This window comes from Schistocerca americana, chromosome 3 (assembly GCF_021461395.2).
Source record: "Schistocerca americana isolate TAMUIC-IGC-003095 chromosome 3, iqSchAmer2.1, whole genome shotgun sequence".
NCBI classification, from domain to species: Eukaryota; Metazoa; Arthropoda; class Insecta; order Orthoptera; family Acrididae; genus Schistocerca; species Schistocerca americana.
This window is the reverse complement of record NC_060121.1, coordinates 72,416,068-72,435,417: the sequence shown is the minus strand read 5'-3', so window position 1 is coordinate 72,435,417 and position 19,350 is coordinate 72,416,068.

Here is a 19,350-nt window from a genome sequence, read left to right as displayed (position 1 = left end):
CACAGAAATTGCATCCGAATTCAATACAAAAGGCACAATTCCGACATAAGTACAAGAGGACTGACACTCTAACTTTCTATGATTGGAACTTCTCCTGTGAGTTCCGTTTCAGATTCCGACGCTTCACTTCAGGTTTACTGTTTGCCTTGGACCAGCTTATTGACGATGAAACACAGAAATTGCATCAGAATTTAATACAAAAGGCACAATGCCAACTTAAGTACAAGAGGACTGGCACTCTAACTTCCTATGATTTGAACCTCTCCTGTGGGTCCCGTTGTAGATTCCGATGCTTCACTTCAGGTATACTGTAATCCTTGGACCTTCTTATTGACGATGAAACACAGAAATTGCATCTGTATTTAATACAAACGGCACAATGCCGACATAAGTACAAAAGGACTGACACTATAACATTCTACGATTCCAATCTCTCCTGTGAGTTCAGTTTTAGATTCCGATGCTTTACTTCAGGTTTACTGTATACCTAGGACCTCCTTATTGACGATGAAACAAAGAAATTACATCCGAATTTAATACAAAAGGCACAATGCCGACTTGAGTACAAGAGGACTAACACTCTAACTTTCTATGATTTGAACCGCTCCTTTGAGTCCAGTTTTAGATTCCGATGCTTCACTTCAGGTTTACTGTATCCCTTAGACCTTCTTATTAAAGATGAAACACAGAAATTGCATCCAAATTGAATACAAAAGGCACATTGCCGACTTAAGTACTAGAGGACTGAAACTCTAACTTTCTATGATTTGAACCTCTCCTGTGAGTCCAGTTTTAGATTCCGATGCTTCACTTCAGGTTTACTGTATCAATTGGATATTCTTATTGACGATAAAACACAGAAATTCCTTCCGAATTTAATACAAAAGGCACAATGCCGACTTAAGTACAAGAGGACTGACACTCTAAGTTTCTATGATTTGAACCATTCCTGTGAGTCCAGTTTTAGATTCCGATGCTTCACTTCAGGTTTACTTTTTCCCTTGGACCAGCTTATTGACGATGAAATACAGATATTGCATCCGAATTAAAACCAAATTGCACAATGCCGACTTAAGTACAAGAGGACTTACACTCTAACTTCCTGTGATTTGAACCTCTGCTGTGAGTCCAGTTTTAGAATCCGATGCTTTACTTCAGGTCTACCGTATCAATTGGACCTTTGTATTGACGGTGAAACACAGAAATTCCATCCGAATTTAATGCAAAAGGCACAGTGCCGACTTAAGTGCAAGAGGACACACACTCTAACTTTCTACGATTTGAACCTCTCCTGTGAGTCCAGTTTAGGATTCCGATGTCTCACTTCAGGTTTAACGTATGCCTTGGACCTTCTTATTGACGATAAAACACAGAAATTGCATCCGAATTTAATACAAAAGGCACAATGCCGACTTAAGTACAGGAGGACTGACACTCTAACTTTCTCTGATTTGAACCTCTCCTTTGAGTCCAGTTTTAGATTCCGATGCTTCACTTCAGGTTTACTGTATCAATTGGACCTTTGTATTGACGATGAAACACAGAAATTCCATTAGAATTTAATACAAAAGGCACAATGCCGACTTAAGGACAAGAGGACACACACTCTAACTTTCTACGATTTGAACCTATCCTGTGAGTCCAGTTTTGGATTCCGATGCTTCGCTTCCAGTTTACTGTATCACTTAGACCTTCTTATTGACGATGAAACACAGATATTGGATCCGAATTTAATACCAAAGGCACAATGCCGACTGAAGTACAAGAGGACTGACACTCTAACTTTCTATGATTTGAACCTCTCCTGTGAGTCCAGTTTTAGATTCCGATGCTTCACTTCAGGTTTACTGTATCCCTTGGACCTTTATATTGACGATTAAACACAGAAATTGCATCCGAATTTAATACAAAATGCACAATGGCGACTTAAGTACAAGAGGACTGACACTCTAACTTCCTACGATTTGAACCTCTCCTGTGAATATAGTTTTAGATTCCGAAGCTTAACTTCAGGTTTACTGTATCCCTTGGACCTTCTTATTGACGATGGAACACAGAAATTGCATCCGATTTTAATACAAAAGGCACAATGCCAACTTAAGTACAAGAGGACTGACACTCCAAATTTCTATGATTTGAGCCACTCCTGTGAGTCCCGTTTTAGATTCCCATGCTTCACTTCAGGTTTACTGCATACCTAGGACTTTCTTATTGACGATGAAACACAGAGATTGCATCCAAATTTAATACTAACGGCACAATGCCGATCTAAGTACAAGAGGACTGACAATCTATCTTTCTATGATTTGAACCTCTCCTGTGAGTCCAGTTTTAGATTCCGATGCTTCACTTCAGGTTTACTGTATACCTTGGACCTTCTTATTGACGATGATACACAGAAATTGCATCCGAATTCAATACAAAAGGCACAATTCCGACTTAAGTACAAGAGGACTGACACTCTAACTTTCTATGATTGGAACTTCTCCTGTGAGTTCCGTTTCAGATTCCGACGCTTCACTTCAGGTTTACTGTAATCCTTGGACCTTCTTATTGACGATGAAACACAGAAATTGCATCTGTATTTAATACAAACGGCACAATGCCGACATAAGTACAAAAGGACTGACACTATCACATTCTACGATTCCAATCTCTCCTGTGAGTTCAGTTTTAGATTCCGATGCTTTACTTCAGGTTTACTGTATACCTAGGACCTCCTTATTGACGATGAAACAAAGAAATTACATCCGAATTTAATACAAAAGGCACAATGCCGACTTGAGTACAAGAGGATTAACACTCTAACTTTCTATGATTTGAACCGCTCCTTTGAGTCCAGTTTTAGATTCCGATGCTTCACTTCAGGTTTACTGTATCCCTTAGACCTTCTTATTAAAGATGAAACACAGAAATTGCATCCGAATTGAATACAAATGGCACATTGCCGACTTAAGTACTAGAGGACTGAAACTCTAACTTTCTATGATTTGAACCTCTCCTGTGAGTCTAGTTTTAGATTCCGATGCTTCACTTCAGGTTTACTGTATCAATTGGATATTCTTTGTGACGATAAAACACAGAAATTCCTTCCGAATTTAATACAAAAGGCACAATGCCGACTTAAGTACAAGAGGACTGACACTCTAAGTTTCTATGATTTGAACCACTCCTGTGAGTCCAGTTTTAGATTCCGATGCTTCACTTCAGGTTTACTTTTTCCCTTGGACCAGCTTATTGACGATGAAATACAGATATTGCATCCGAATTAAAACCAAATTGCACAATGCCGACTTAAGTACAAGAGGACTTACACTCTAACTTTCTATGATTTGAACCTCTGCTGTGAGTCCAGTTTTAGAATCCGATGCTTTACTTCAGGTCTACCGTATCAATTAGACCTTTGTATTGACGGTGAAACACAGAAATTCCATCCGAATTTAATGCAAAAGGCACAGTGCCGACTTAAGTGCAAGAGGACACACACTCTAACTTTCTACGATTTGAACCTCTCCTGTGAGTCCAGTATTGGATTCCGATGCTTCACTTCCAGTTTACTGTATCACTTAGACCTTCTTATTGACGATGAAACACAGAAATTGCATCCGAATTTAATACAAAAGGCACAATGCCGACATAAGTACAAGAGTACTGACACTCTAAGTTTCTATGATTTGAACCACTCCTGTGAGTCCAGTTTTAGATTCCGATGCTTCACTTCAGGTTTACTGTATCAATTGGAGCTTCTTAGTGACGATGAAACACAGAATTTCCATCCGAATTTAATACCAAAGGCACAATGCCGACTTAAGTACAAGAGGACTGACACTCTAACTTTCTATGATTTGAACCTCTCCTGTGAGTCCAGTTTTAGATTCCGATACTTCACTTCAGGTTTACTGTATACCTTGGACCTTCTTATTGACGATTAAACACAGATATTGCATCCGAATTTAATACAAAAGGCACAACGGCGACTTAAGTACAAGAGGACTGACACTCTAACTTTCTATGATTTGATCCTCTCCTGTGAATATAGTTTTAGATTCCGAAGCTTCACTTCAGGTTTACTGTATCCCTTGGACCTTCTTATAGACGATGAAATACAGAAATTGCATCCGTATTTAATACAAAAGGCACAATGCCGACTTAAGTACAAGAGGACTGACACTCTAACTTCGTATGATTTGAACCTCTCCTGTGAATCCAGTTTTAGATTCCGATGCTTCATTTCAGGTTTACTGTATCCCTTGGACCTTCTTATTGACGATGAAACACAGAAATTGCATCCGCATTTAATACAAAAGGCACAATGCCGACTTAAGTACAAGAGGACTGACACTCTATTTTCTATGTTCTGAACCTCTCCTGTGTGTCCAGTTTTAGATTCCGATGCTTCACTTCAGGTTTACTGTATACCTTGGACCTTCTTATTGACGATGGAACACAGAAATTGCATCAGATTTTAATACAAAAGGCACAATGCAGACTTAAGTACAAGAGGACTGACACTCTAACTTTCTATGATTTGAACCACTCCTGTGAGTCCCGTTTTGGATTCCCATGCTTCACTTCAGGTTTACTGTATACCTAGGACTTTCTTATTGACGATGAGACACAGAAATTACATAAGAATTTTATACAAAAGGCACAATGCTGACTTGAGTACAAGAGGACTAATCCTCTAACTTTCTATGACTTGAACCTCACCTGTGAGTCCAGTTTTAGATTCCGATGTTTCACTTCAGGTTTACTGTATGCCTTGGACCTTCCTATTGACGATGAAACACAGAGATTGCATCCCAATTTAATACTAACGGCACAATGCCGACTTAAGTACAAGAGGACTGACAAACTTTCTATGATTTGAACCTCTCATGTGAGTCCAGTTTTGGATTCCGATGCCTCACTTCAGGTTTAACGTATGCCTTGGACCTTCTGATTGACGATAAAGCACAGAAATTGCATCCGAATTTGATACAAAAGGCACAATGCCGACTTAAGTACAAGAGGACCGACACTCTATTTTCTATGTTCTGAACCTATCCTGTGTGTCCAGTTTTAGATTCCGATGCTACACTTCAGGTTTTCTGTATACCTTGGACCTTCTTATTGACGATGATACACAGAAATTGCATCCGAATTCAATACAAAAGGCACAATGCCGACTTAAGTACAAGAGGACAGACACTCTAACTTTCTGTGATTGGAACCTCTCCTGTGAGTTCCGTTTCAGATTCCGACGCTTTACTTCAGGTTTACTGTATACCTAGGACCTCCTTATTGACGATGAAACACAGAAATTACATCCGAATTTAATACAAAAGGCACAATGCCGACTTCAGTACAAGAGGACTAACACTCTAACTTTCTATGATTTAAACCTCTCCTTTGAGTCCAGTTTCAGATTCCGATGCTTCACTTCAGGTTTACTGTATCCGTTGGACCTTCATATTGACGATGATACACAGAAATTGCATCCGAATTTAATACAAAAGGCACAATGCCGACTTAAGTACAAGAGGACTGACAAAATTTCTATGAATTAAACCTCTCCTGTGAGTCCAGTTTTGGATTCCGATGCCTCACTTCAGGTTTAACGTATGCCTTGGACCTTCTTATTGACGGTAAAACACAGAAATTGCATCCGAATTTCATACAAGAGGCACAATGCCGACTTAAGTACAAGAGGATTGACACTCTAACTTTCTGTGATTTGAACCTTTCCTTTGAGTCCAGTTTTAGATTCCGATGCTTCACTTCAAGTTTACTGTATCAATTGGACCTTTGTATTGACGATGAAACACAGAAATTCCATCCGAATTTAATACAAAAGGCACAATGCCGACTTAAGTACAAGAGGACACACACTCTAATTTTCTACGATTTGAACCTCTCCTGTGAGTCCAGTTTTGGATTCCGATGCTTCACTTCCAGTTTACTGTATCACTTAGACCTTCTTATTGACGATGAAACACAGAAATTGAATCCGAATTTAATACGAAAGGCACAATGCCGACTTAAGTACAAGAAGACTGACACTCTAACATTCTATGATTTGAACCTCTCCTATGAGTCAAGTTTTAGATTCCGATGCTTCACTTCAGGTTTACTGTATCCCTTGGACCTTCTTATTTACGATTAAACACAGAAATTGCATCCGAATTTAATACAATAGGCACAATGGCGACTTATGTACAAGAGGACTGACACTCTAACTTTCTATGATTTAAACCTCTCCTGTGAATATAGTTTTAGATTCCGAAGCTTCACTTCAGGTTTACTGTATCCCTTGGACCCTCTTATAGACGATGAAACACAGAAATTGATTCCGCATTTAATACAAAAGGAAAAATGCCGACTTAAGTACAAGAGGATTGACACTCTAACTTTCTATGATTTGAACCTCTCCTGTGGGTCCAGTTTTAGATTCCGATGCTTCACTTCAGGTTTACTGTATACCTGGGACCTTCTTATTGAGGATGAAACACAGAAATTGCATCCGAATTTAATACAAAAGGCACAATGCCGACTTAAGTACAAGAGGTCTGACACTCTAATTTTCTATGATTTGAACCTCTCCTGTGAGTCCAGTTTTAGATTCCGATGCCTCACTTCAGGTTTACTGTATCCCTTGGACCTTCTTATTGACGATGTAAAACAGAAATTGCATCCGAATTTAATACAAAAGGCACAATGCCGACTTAAGTACAAGAGGACTGACACTCTAACTTTCTATGATTTGAACCTCTCCTGTGAATCCAGTTTTAGATTCCGATGCTTCACTTCATGTTTACTGTGTCCCTTGGACCTTCTTATTGACGATGAAACACAGATATTGCATCCGCATTTAATACAAAAGGCACAATGCCGACTTAAGTACAAGAGGACTGACACTCTATTTTCTATGTTCTGAACCTCTCCTGTGTGTCCAGTTTCAGATTCGGTTGCTTCACTTCAGGTTCACTGTATACCTTGGACCTTCTTATTGACGATGGAACACAGAAATTGCATCCGATTTTAATACAAAAGGCACAATGCCGACTTAAGTACAAGAGGACTGACACTCTAACTTTCTATGATTTGAACCTCTCCTGTGAGTCCAGTTTTAGATTCCGATACTTCACTTCAGGTTTACTGTATACCTTGGACCTTCTTATTGACGATTACACACAGATATTGCATCCGAATTTAATACAAAAGGCACAACGGCGACTTAAGTACAAGAGGACTGACACTCTAACTTTCTATGATTTGATCCTCTCCTGTGAATATAGTTTTAGATTCCGAAGCTTCACTTCAGGTTTACTGTATCCCTTGGACCTTCTTATAGACGATGAAATACAGAAATTGCATCCGTATTTAATACAAAAGGCACAATGCCGACTTAAGTACAGGAGGACTGACACTCTAACTTTCTATGATTTGAACCTCTCCTGTGAATCCAGTTTTAGATTCCGATGCTTCATTTCAGGTTTACTGTATCCCTCGGACCTTCTTATTGACGATGAAACACAGAAATTGCATCCGCATTTAATACAAAAGGCACAATGCCGACGTAAGTACAAGAGGACTGACACTCTATTTTCTATGTTCTGAACCTCTCCTGTGTGTCCAGTTTTAGATTCCGATGCTTCACTTCAGGTTTACTGTATACCTTGGACCTTCTTATTGACGATGGAACACAGAAATTGCATCCGATTTTAATACAAAAGGCACAATGCCGACTTAAGTACAAGAGGACTGACACTCTAACTTTCTATGATTTGAACCACTCCTGTGAGTCCCGTTTTGGATTCCCATGCTTCACTTCAGGTTTACTGTATACCTAGGACTTTCTTATTGACGATGAGACACAGAAATTACATAAGAATTTAATACAAAAGGCACAATGCTGACTTGAGTACAAGAGGACTAATCCTCTAACTTTCTATGACTTGAACCTCACCTGTGAGTCCTGTTTTAGATTCCGATGTTTCACTTCAGGTTTACTGTATGCCTTGGACTTTCCTATTGACGATGAAACACAGAGATTGCATCCCAATTTAATACTAACGGCACAATGCCGACTTAAGTACAAGAGGACTGACAAACTTTCTATGATTTGAACCTCTCATGTGAGTCCAGTTTTGGATTCCGATGCCTCACTTCAGGTTAACGTATGCCTTGGACCTTCTTATTGACGATAAAGCACAGAAATTGCATCCGAATTTGATACAAAAGGCACATGCCGACTTAAGTACAAGAGGACCGACACTCTATTTTCTATGTTCTGAACCTCTCCTGTGTGTCCAGTTTTAGATTCCGATGCTACACTTCAGGTTTTCTGTATACCTTGGACCTTCTTATTGACGATGATACACAGAAATTGCATCCGAATTCAATACAAAAGGCACAATGCCGACTTAAGTACAAGAGGACAGACACTCTAACTTTCTGTGATTGGAACCTCTCCTGTGAGTTCCGTTTCAGATTCCGACGGTTTACTTCAGGTTTACTGTATACCTAGGACCTCCTTATTGACGATGAAACACAGAAATTACATCCGAATTTAATACAAAAGGCACAATGCCGACTTCAGTACAAGAGGACTAACACTCTAACTTTCTATGATTTAAACCTCTCCTTTGAGTCCAGTTTCAGATTCCGATGCTTCACTTCAGGTTTACTGTATCCGATGGACCTTCTTATTGACGATGATACACAGAAATTGCATCCGAATTTAATACAAAAGGCACAATGCCGACTTAAGTACAAGAGGACTGACAAACTTTCTATGATTTGAACCTCTCCTGTGAGTCCAGTTTTGGATTCCGATGCCTCACTTCAGGTTTAACGTATGCCTTGGACCTTCTTATTGACTGTAAAACACAGAAATTGCATCCGAATTTCATACAAGAGGCACAATGCCGACTTAAGTACAAGAGGACTGACACTCTAACTTTCTCTGATTTGAACCTTTCCTTTGAGTCCAGTTTTAGATTCCGATGCTTCACTTCAAGTTTACTGTATCAATTGGACCTTTGTATTGACGATGAAACACAGAAATTCCATCCGAATTTAATACAAAAGGCACAATGCCGACTTAAGTACAAGAGGACACACACTCTAATTTTCTACGATTTGAACCTCTCCTGTGAGTCCAGTTTTGGATTCCGATGCTTCACTTCCAGTTTACTGTATCACTTAGACCTTCTTATTGACGATGAAACACAGAAATTGAATCCGAATTTAATACGAAAGGCACAATGCCGACTTAAGTACAAGAGGACTGACACTCTAACTTTCTATGATTTGAACCTCTCCTATGAGTCAAGTTTTAGATTCCGATGCTTCACTTCAGGTTTACTGTATCCCTTGGACCTTCTTATTGACGATTAAACACAGAAATTGCATCCGTATTTAATACAATAGGCACAATGGCGACTTAAGTACAAGAGGACTGACACTCTAACTTTCTATGATTTGAACCTCTCCTGTGAATATAGTTTTAGATTCCGAAGCTTCACTTCAGGTTTACTGTATCCCTTGGACCTTCTTATAGACGATGAAACACAGAAATTGATTCCGCATTTAATACAAAAGGAAAAATGCCGACTTAAGTACAAGAGGATTGACACTCTAACTTTCTATGATTTGAACCTCTCCTGTGGGTCCAGTTTTAGATTCCGATGCTTCACTTCAGGTTTACTGTATACCTGGGACCTTCTTATTGAGGATGAAACACAGAAATTGCATCCGAATTTAATACAAAAGCCACAATGCCGACTTAAGTACAAGAGGACTGACACTCTAACTTTCTATGATTTGAACCTCTCCTGTGAGTCCAGTTTTAGATTCCGATGCCTCACTTCAGGTTTACTGTATCCCTTGAACCTTCTTATTGACGATGTAACACAGAAATTGCATCCGAATTTAATACAAAAGGCACAATGCCGACTTAAGTACAAGAGGACTGACACTCTAACTTTCTATGATTTGAACCTCTCCTGTGAATCCAGTTTTAGATTCCGATGCTTCACTTCATGTTTACTGTGTCCCTTGGACCTTCTTATTGACGATGAAACACAGATATTGCATCCGCATTTAATACAAAGGGCACAATGCCGACTTAAGTACAAGAGGACTGACACACTAACTTTCTATGCTCTGAACCTCTCCTGTGTGTCCAGTTTTAGATTCCGATGGTTCACTTCAGGTTTACTGTATACCTTGGACCATCTTATTGACGATCGAACACAGAAATTGCATCCGACTTTAATACAAAAGGCACAATGCCGACTTAAATACAAGAGGACTGACACTCTAACTTTCTATGATTTGAGCCACTCCTGTGTGTCCCGTTTTGGATTCCCATGCTTCACTTCAGGTTTACTGTATACCTTGGACCTTCTTATTGACGATGAAACACAGAAATTGCATCTGTATTTAATACAAACGGCTCAATGCCGACTTAAGTACAAGAGGACTGACACTATAACATTCTACGATTTCTACCTCTCCTGTGAGTTCAGTTTTATATTCCGATGCTTTACTTCAGGTTTACTGTGTACCTAGGACCTCCTTATTGACGATGAAACACAGAAATTACATCCGAATTTAATACAAAGGGCACAATGCCGACTTGAGTACAAGAGGACTAACACTCTAACTTCTATGATTTGAACCTCTCCTTTGTGTCCAGTTTTAGATTCCGATGCTTCACTTCAGGTTTACTGTATCCCTTGGACCTTCTTATGATACACAGAAATTGCATCCGAAATTAATACAAAAGGCACAATGCCGACTTAAGTATAAGAGGACTGACAAACTTTCTATGATTTGAACCTGTCCTGTGAGTCCAGTTTAGGATTCCGATGTCTCACTTCATTTTTAACGTATGCCTTGGACCTTCTTATTGACGATAAAACACAGAAATTGCATCCGAATTTAATACAAAAGGCACAATGCCGCCTTAAGTACAAGAGGACTGACACTCTAACGTTCTCTGATTTGAACCTCTCCTTTGAGTCCAGTTTTAGATTCCGATGCTTCACTTCAGGTTTACTGTATCAATTGGACCTTTGTATTGATAATGAAACACAGAAATTCCATTCGAATTTAATACAAAAGGCACAATGCCGACTTAAGGACAAGAGGACACACACTCTAACTTTCTACGATTTGAACCTATCCTGTGAGTCCAGTTTTGGATTCCGATGCTTCGCTTCCAGTTTACTGTATCACTTAGACCTTCTTATTGACGATGAAACACAGATATTGGATCCGAATTTAATACCAAAGGCACAATGCCGACTGAAGTACAAGAGGACTGACACTCTAACTTTCTATGATTTGAACCTCTCCTGTAAGTCCAGTTTTAGAATCCGATGCTTTACTTCAGGTCTACCGTATCAATTGGACCTTTGTATTGACGGTGAAACACAGAAATTCCATCCGAATTTAATGCAAAAGGCACAGTGCCGACGTAAGTGCAAGAGGACACGCACTCTAACTTTCTACGATTTGAACCTCTATTGTGAGTCCAGTTTTGGATTCCGATGCTTCACTTCCATTTTACTGTATCACTTAGACCTTCTTATTGACGATGAAACACAGAAATTGCATCAGAATTTAATACAAAAGGCACAATGCCAACTTAAGTACAAGAGGACTGGCACTCTAACTTCCTATGATTTGAACCTCTCCTGTGGGTCCCGTTGTAGATTCCGATGCTTCACTTCAGGTATACTGTAATCCTTGGACCTTCTTATTGACGATGAAACACAGAAATTGCATCTGTATTTAATACAAACGGCACAATGCCGACATAAGTACAAAAGGACTGACACTATAACATTCTACGATTCCAATCTCTCCTGTGAGTTCAGTTTTAGATTCCGATGCTTTACTTCAGGTTTACTGTATACCTAGGACCTCCTTATTGACGAAGAAACAATGAAATTACATCCGAATTTAATACAAAAGGCACAATGCCGACTTGAGTACAAGAGGACTAACACTCTAACTTTCTATGATTTGAACCGCTCCTGTGAGTAACGTTTTGGATTCCCATGCTTCACTTCAGGTTTACTGTATACCTAGGACTTTCTTATTCACGATGAAACACAGAAATTACATCAGAATTTAATGCAAAAGGCACAATGCTGACTTGAGTACAAGAGGACTAACCCTCTAACTTTCTATGACTTGAACCTCACTTGTGAGTCCAGTTTTAGATTCCGCTGCTTCACTTCAGGTTTACTGTATACCTTGGATCTTCTTATTGACGATGAAACACAGAGATTGCATCCCAATTTAATACTAACGGCACAATGCCGACCTAAGTACAAGAGGACTGACACTCTATCTTTCTATGATTTGAACCTCTCCTGTGAGTCAAGTTTTAGATTCCGATGCTTCACTTCAAGGTTACTGTATACCTTGGACCTTCTTATTGACGATGATACACAGAAATTGCATCCGAATTCAATACAAAAGGCACAATGCCGACTTAAGTACAAGAGGACTGACACTCTAACTTTCTATGATTGGAACCTCTCCTGTGAGTTCCGTTTCAGAATCCGACGCTTCACTACAGGTTTACTGTTTGCCTTGGACCAGCTTATTGTCGATGAAACACAGAAATTGCATCAGAATTTAATACAAAAGCACAATGCCAACTTAAGTACAAGAGGACTGGCACTCTAACTTTCTATGATTTGAACCTCTCCTGTGGGTCCCGTTGTAGATTCCGATGCTTCACTTCAGGTTTACTGTAATCCTTGGACCTTCTTATTGACGATGAAACACAGAAATTGCATCTGTATTTAATACAAACGGCACAATGCCGACTTAAGTACAAGAGGACTGACACTATAACATTCTACGATTTCTACCTCTCCTGTGAGTTCAGTTTTATATTCCGATGCTTTACTTCAGGTTTACTGTGTACCTAGGACCTCCTTATTGACGATGAAACACAGAAATTACATCCGAATTTAATACAAAAGGCACAATGCCGACTTGAGTACAAGAGGACTAACACTCTAACTTCTATGATTTGAACCTCTCCTTTGAGTCCAGTTGTAGATTCCGATGCTTCACTTCAGGTTTACTGTATCCCTTGGACCTTCTTATTGACGATGATACACAGAAATTGCATCCGAATTTAATACAAAAGGCACAATGCCGACTTAAGTACAAGAGGACTGACAAACTTTCTATGATTTGAACCTGTCCTGAGAGTCCAGTTTAGGATTCCGATGTCTCACTTCAGGTTTAACGTATGCCTTGGACCTTCTTATTGACGATAAAACACAGAAATTGCATCCGAATTTAATACAAAAGGCACAGTGCCGACTTAAGTACAAGAGGACTGACACTCTAACTTTCTCTGATTTGAACCTCTCCTTCGAGTCCAGTTTTAGATTCCGATGCTTCACTTCAGGTTTACTGTATCAATTGGACCTTTGTATTGATGATGAAACACAGAAATTCCATTCGAATTTAATACAAAAGGCACAATGCCGACTTAAGGACAAGAGGACACACACTCTAACTTTCTACGATTTGAACCTATCCTGTGAGTCCAGTTTTGGATTCCGATGCTTCGCTTCCAGTTTACTGTATCACTTAGACCTTCTCATTGACGATGAAACACAGATATTGGATCCGAATTTAATACCAAAGGCACAATGCCGACTGAAGTACAAGAGGACTGACACTCTAACTTTCTATGATTTGAACCTCTCCTGTAAGTCCAGTTTTAGAATCCGATGCTTTACTTCAGGTCTACCGTATCAATTGGACCTTTGTATTGACGGTGAAACACAGAAATTCCATCCGAATTTAATGCAAAAGGCACAGTGCCGACTTAAGTGCAAGAGGACACACACTCTAACTTTCTACGATTTGAACCTCTCCTGTGAGTCCAGTTTTGGATTCCGATGCTTCACTTCCAGTTTACTGTATCACTTAGACCTTCTTATTGACGATGAAACACAGAAATTGCATCCGAATTTAATACAAAAGGCACAATGCCGACATAAGTACAAGAGGACTGACACTCTAAGTTTCTATGATTTGAACCACTCCTGTGAGTCCAGTTTTAGATTCCGAAGCTTCACTTCAGGTTTACTGTATCAATTGGAGCTTCTTAGTGACGATGAAACACAGAAATTCCATCCGAATTTAATACCAAAGGCACAATGCCGACTTAAGTACAAGAGGACTGACACTCTAACTTTCTATGATTTGAACCTCTCCTGTGAGTCCAGTTTTAGATTCCGATACTTCACTTCAGGTTTACTGTATACCTTGGACCTTCTTATTGACGATTAAACACAGATATTGCATCCGAATTTAATACAAAAGGCACAACGGCGACTTAAGTACAAGAGGACTGACACTCTAACTTTCTATGATTTGATCCTCTCCTGTGAATATAGTTTTAGATTCCGAAGCTTCACTTCAGGTTTACTGTATCCCTTGGACCTTCTTATAGACGATGAAATACAGAAATTGCCTCCGCATTTAATACAAATAGAACAATGCCGACTTAAGTACAAGAGGACTGACACTCTAACTTTCTCTGATTTGAACCTCTCCTTTGAGTCCAGTTTTAGATTCCGATGCTTCACTTCAGGTTTACTGTATCAATTGGACCTTTGTATTGACGATGAAACACAGAAATTCCATTCGAATTTAATACAAAAGGCACAATGCCGACTTAAGGACAAGAGGACACACACTCTAACTTTCTACGATTTGAACCTCTCCTGTGAGTCCAGTTTTGGATTCCGATGCTTCGCTTCCAGTTTACTGTATCACTTCGACCTTCTTATTGGCGATGAAACACAGATATTGGAACTGAATTTAATACCAAAGGCTCAATGCCGACTGAAGTACAAGAGGACTGACACTCTAACTTTCTATGATTTGAACCTCTCCTGTGAGTCCAGTTGTAGATTCCGATGCTTCACTTCAGGTTTACTGTATCCCTTGGACCTTTATATTGACGATTAAACACAGAAATTGCATCCGAATTTAATACAAATTGCACAATGGCGACTTAAGTTCAAGAGGACTGACACTCTAACTTCCTACGATTTGAACCTCTCCTGTGAATATAGTTTTAGATTCTGAAGCTTCACTTCAGGTTTACTGTATCCCTTGGACCTTCTTATTGACGATGGAACACAGAAATTGCATCCGATTTTAATACAAAAGGCACAACGCCAACTTAAGTACAAGAGGACTGACACTCCAAATTTCTATGATTTGAGCCACTCCTGTGAGTCCCGTTTTAGATTCCCATGCTTCACTTCAGGTTTACTGTATACCTAGGACTTTCTTATTGACGATGAAACACAGAGATTGCATCCAAATTTAGTACTAACGGCACAATGCAGATCCAAGTACAAGAGGACTGACACTCTATCTTTCTATGATTTGAACCTCTCCTGTGAGTCCAGTTTTAGATTCCGATGCTTCACTTCAGGTTTACTGTATACCTTGGACCTTCTTATTGACGATGATACACAGAAATTGCATCCGAATTCAATACAAAAGGCACAATTCCGACTTAAGTACAAGAGGACTGACACTCTAACTTTCTATGATTGGAACTTCTCCTGTGAGTTCCGTTTCAGATTCCGACGCTTCACTTCAGGTTTACTGTTTGCCTTGGACCAGCTTATTGACGATGAAACACAGAAATTGCATCAGAATTTAATACAAAAGGCACAATGCCAACTTAAGTACAAGAGGACTGGCACTCTAACTTCCTATGATTTGAACCTGTCCTGTGGGTCCCGTTGTAGATTCCGATGCTTCACTTCAGGTATACTGTAATCCTTGGACCTTCTTATTGACGATGAAACACAGAAATTGCATCTGTATTTAATACAAACGGCACAATGCCGACATAAGTACAAAAGGACTGACACTATAACATTCTACGATTCCAATCTCTCCTGTGAGTTCAGTTTTAGATTCCGATGCTTTACTTCAGGTTTACTGTATACCTAGGACCTCCTTATTGACGATGAAACAAAGAAATTACATCCGAATTTAATACAAAAGGCACAATGCCGACTTGAGTACAAGAGGACTAACACTCTAACTTTCTATGATTTGAACCGCTCCTTTGAGTCCAGTTTTAGATTCCGATGCTTCACTTCAGGTTTACTGTATCCCTTAGACCTTCTTATTAAAGATGAAACACAGAAATTGCATCCGAATTGAATACAAAAGGCACATTGCCGACTTAAGTACTAGAGGACTGAAACTCTAACTTTCTATGATTTGAACCTCTCCTGTGAGTCCAGTTTTAGATTCCGATGCTTCACTTCAGGTTTACTGTATCAATTGGATATTCTTATTGACGATAAAACACAGAAATTCCTTCCGAATTTAATACAAAAGGCACAATGCCGACTTAAGTACAAGAGGACTGACACTCTAAGTTTCTATGATTTGAACCATTCCTGTGAGTCCAGTTTTAGATTCCGATGCTTCACTTCAGGTTTACTTTTTCCCTTGGACCAGCTTATTGACGATGAAATACAGAAATTGCATCCGAATTAAAACCAAATTGCACAATGCCGACTTAAGTACAAGAGGACTTACACTCTAACTTCCTGTGATTTGAACCTCTGCTGTGAGTCCAGTTTTAGAATCCGATGCTTTACTTCAGGTCTACCGTATCAATTGGACCTTTGTATTGACGGTGAAACACAGAAATTCCATCCGAATTTAATGCAAAAGGCACAGTGCCGACTTAAGTGCAAGAGGACACACACTCTAACTTTCTACGATTTGAACCTCTCCTGTGAGTCCAGTTTAGGATTCCGATGTCTCACTTCAGGTTTAACGTATGCCTTGGACCTTCTTATTGACGATAAAACGCAGAAATTGCATCCGAATTTAATACAAAAGGCACAATGCCGACTTAAGTACAGGAGGACTGACACTCTAACTTTCTCTGATTTGAACCTCTCCTTTGAGTCCAGTTTTAGATTCCGATGCTTCACTTCAGGTTTACTGTATCAATTGGACCTTTGTATTGACGATGAAACACAGAAATTCCATTCGAATTTAATACAAAAGGCACAATGCCGACTTAAGGACAAGAGGACACACACTCTAACTTTCTACGATTTGAACCTATCCTGTGAGTCCAGTTTTGGATTCCGATGCTTCGCTTCCAGTTTACTGTATCACTTAGACCTTCTTATTGACGATGAAACACAGATATTGGATCCGAATTTAATACCAAAGGCACAATGCCGACTGAAGTACAAGAGGACTGACACTCTAACTTTCTATGATTTGAACCTCTCCTGTGAGTCCAGTTTTAAATTCCGATGCTTCACTTCAGGTTTACTGTATCCCTTGGACCTTTATATTGACGATTAAACACAGAAATTGCATCCGAATTTAATACAAAATGCACAATGGCGACTTAAGTACAAGAGGACTGACACTCTAACTTCCTACGATTTGAACCTCTCCTGTGAATATAGTTTTAGATTCCGAAGCTTCACTTCAGGTTTACTGTATCCCTTGGACCTTCTTATTGACGATGGAACACAGAAATTGCATCCGATTTTAATACAAAAGGCACAATGCCAACTTAAGTACAAGAGGACTGACACTCCAAATTTCTATGATTTGAGCCACTCCTGTGAGTCCCGTTTTAGATTCCCATGCTTCACTTCAGGTTTACTGCATACCTAGGACTTTCTTATTGACGATGAAACACAGAGATTGCATCCAAATTTAATACTAACGGCACAATGCCGATCTAAGTACAAGAGGACTGACACTCTATCTTTCTATGATTTGAACCTCTCCTGTGAGTCCAGTTTTAGATTCCGATGCTTCACTTCAGGTTTACTGTATACCTTGGACCTTCTTATTGACGATGATACACAGAAATTGCATCCGAATTCAATACAAAAGGCACAATTCCGACTTAAGTACAAGAGGACTGACACTCTAACTTTCTATGATTGGAACTTCTCCTGTGAGTTCCGTTTCAGATTCCGACGCTTCACTTCAGGTTTACTGTAATCCTTGGACCTTCTTATTGACGATGAAACACAGAAATTGCATCTGTATTTAATACAAACGGCACAATGCCGACATAAGTACAAAAGGACTGACACTATCACATTCTACGATTCCAATCTCTCCTGTGAGTTCAGTTTTAGATTCCGATGCTTTACTTCAGGTTTACTGTATACCTAGGACCTCCTTATTGACGATGAAACAAAGAAATTACATCCGATTTTTAATACAAAAGGCACAATGCCGACTTGAGTACAAGAGGATTAACACTCTAACTTTCTATGATTTGAACCGCTCCTTTGAGTCCAGTTTTAGATTCCGATGCTTCACTTCAGGTTTACTGTATCCCTTAGACCTTCTTATTAAAGATGAAACACAGAAATTGCATCCGAATTGAATACAAATGGCACATTGCCGACTTAAGTACTAGAGGACTGAAACTCTAACTTTCTATGATTTGAACCTCTCCTGTGAGTCTAGTTTTAGATTCCGATGCTTCACTTCAGGTTTACTGTATCAATTGGATATTCTTTGTGACGATAAAACACAGAAATTCCTTCCGAATTTAATACAAAAGGCACAATGCCGACTTAAGTACAAGAGGACTGACACTCTAAGTTTCTATGATTTGAACCACTCCTGTGAGTCCAGTTTTAGATTCCGATGCTTCACTTCAGGTTTACTTTTTCCCTTGGACCAGCTTATTGACGATGAAATACAGAAATTGCATCCGAATTAAAACCAAATTGCACAATGCCGACTTAAGTACAAGAGGACTTACACTCTAACTTTCTATGATTTGAACCTCTGCTGTGAGTCCAGTTTTAGAATCCGATGCTTTACTTCAGGTCTACCGTATCAATTAGACCTTTGCATTGACGGTGAAACACAGAAATTCCATCCGAATTTAATGCAAAAGGCACAGTGCCGACTTAAGTGCAAGAGGACACACACTCTAACTTTCTACGATTTGAACCTCTCCTGTGAGTCCAGTTTTGGATTCCGATGCTTCACTTCCAGTTTACTGTATCACTTAGACCTTCTTATTGACGATGAAACACAGAAATTGCATCCGAATTTAATACAAAAGGCACAATGCCGACATAAGTACAAGAGTACTGACACTCTAAGTTTCTATGATTTGAACCACTCCTGTGAGTCCAGTTTTAGATTCCGATGCTTCACTTCAGGTTTACTGTATCAATTGGAGCTTCTTAGTGACGATGAAACACAGAATTTCCATCCGAATTTAATACCAAAGGCACAATGCCGACTTAAGTACAAGAGGACTGACAC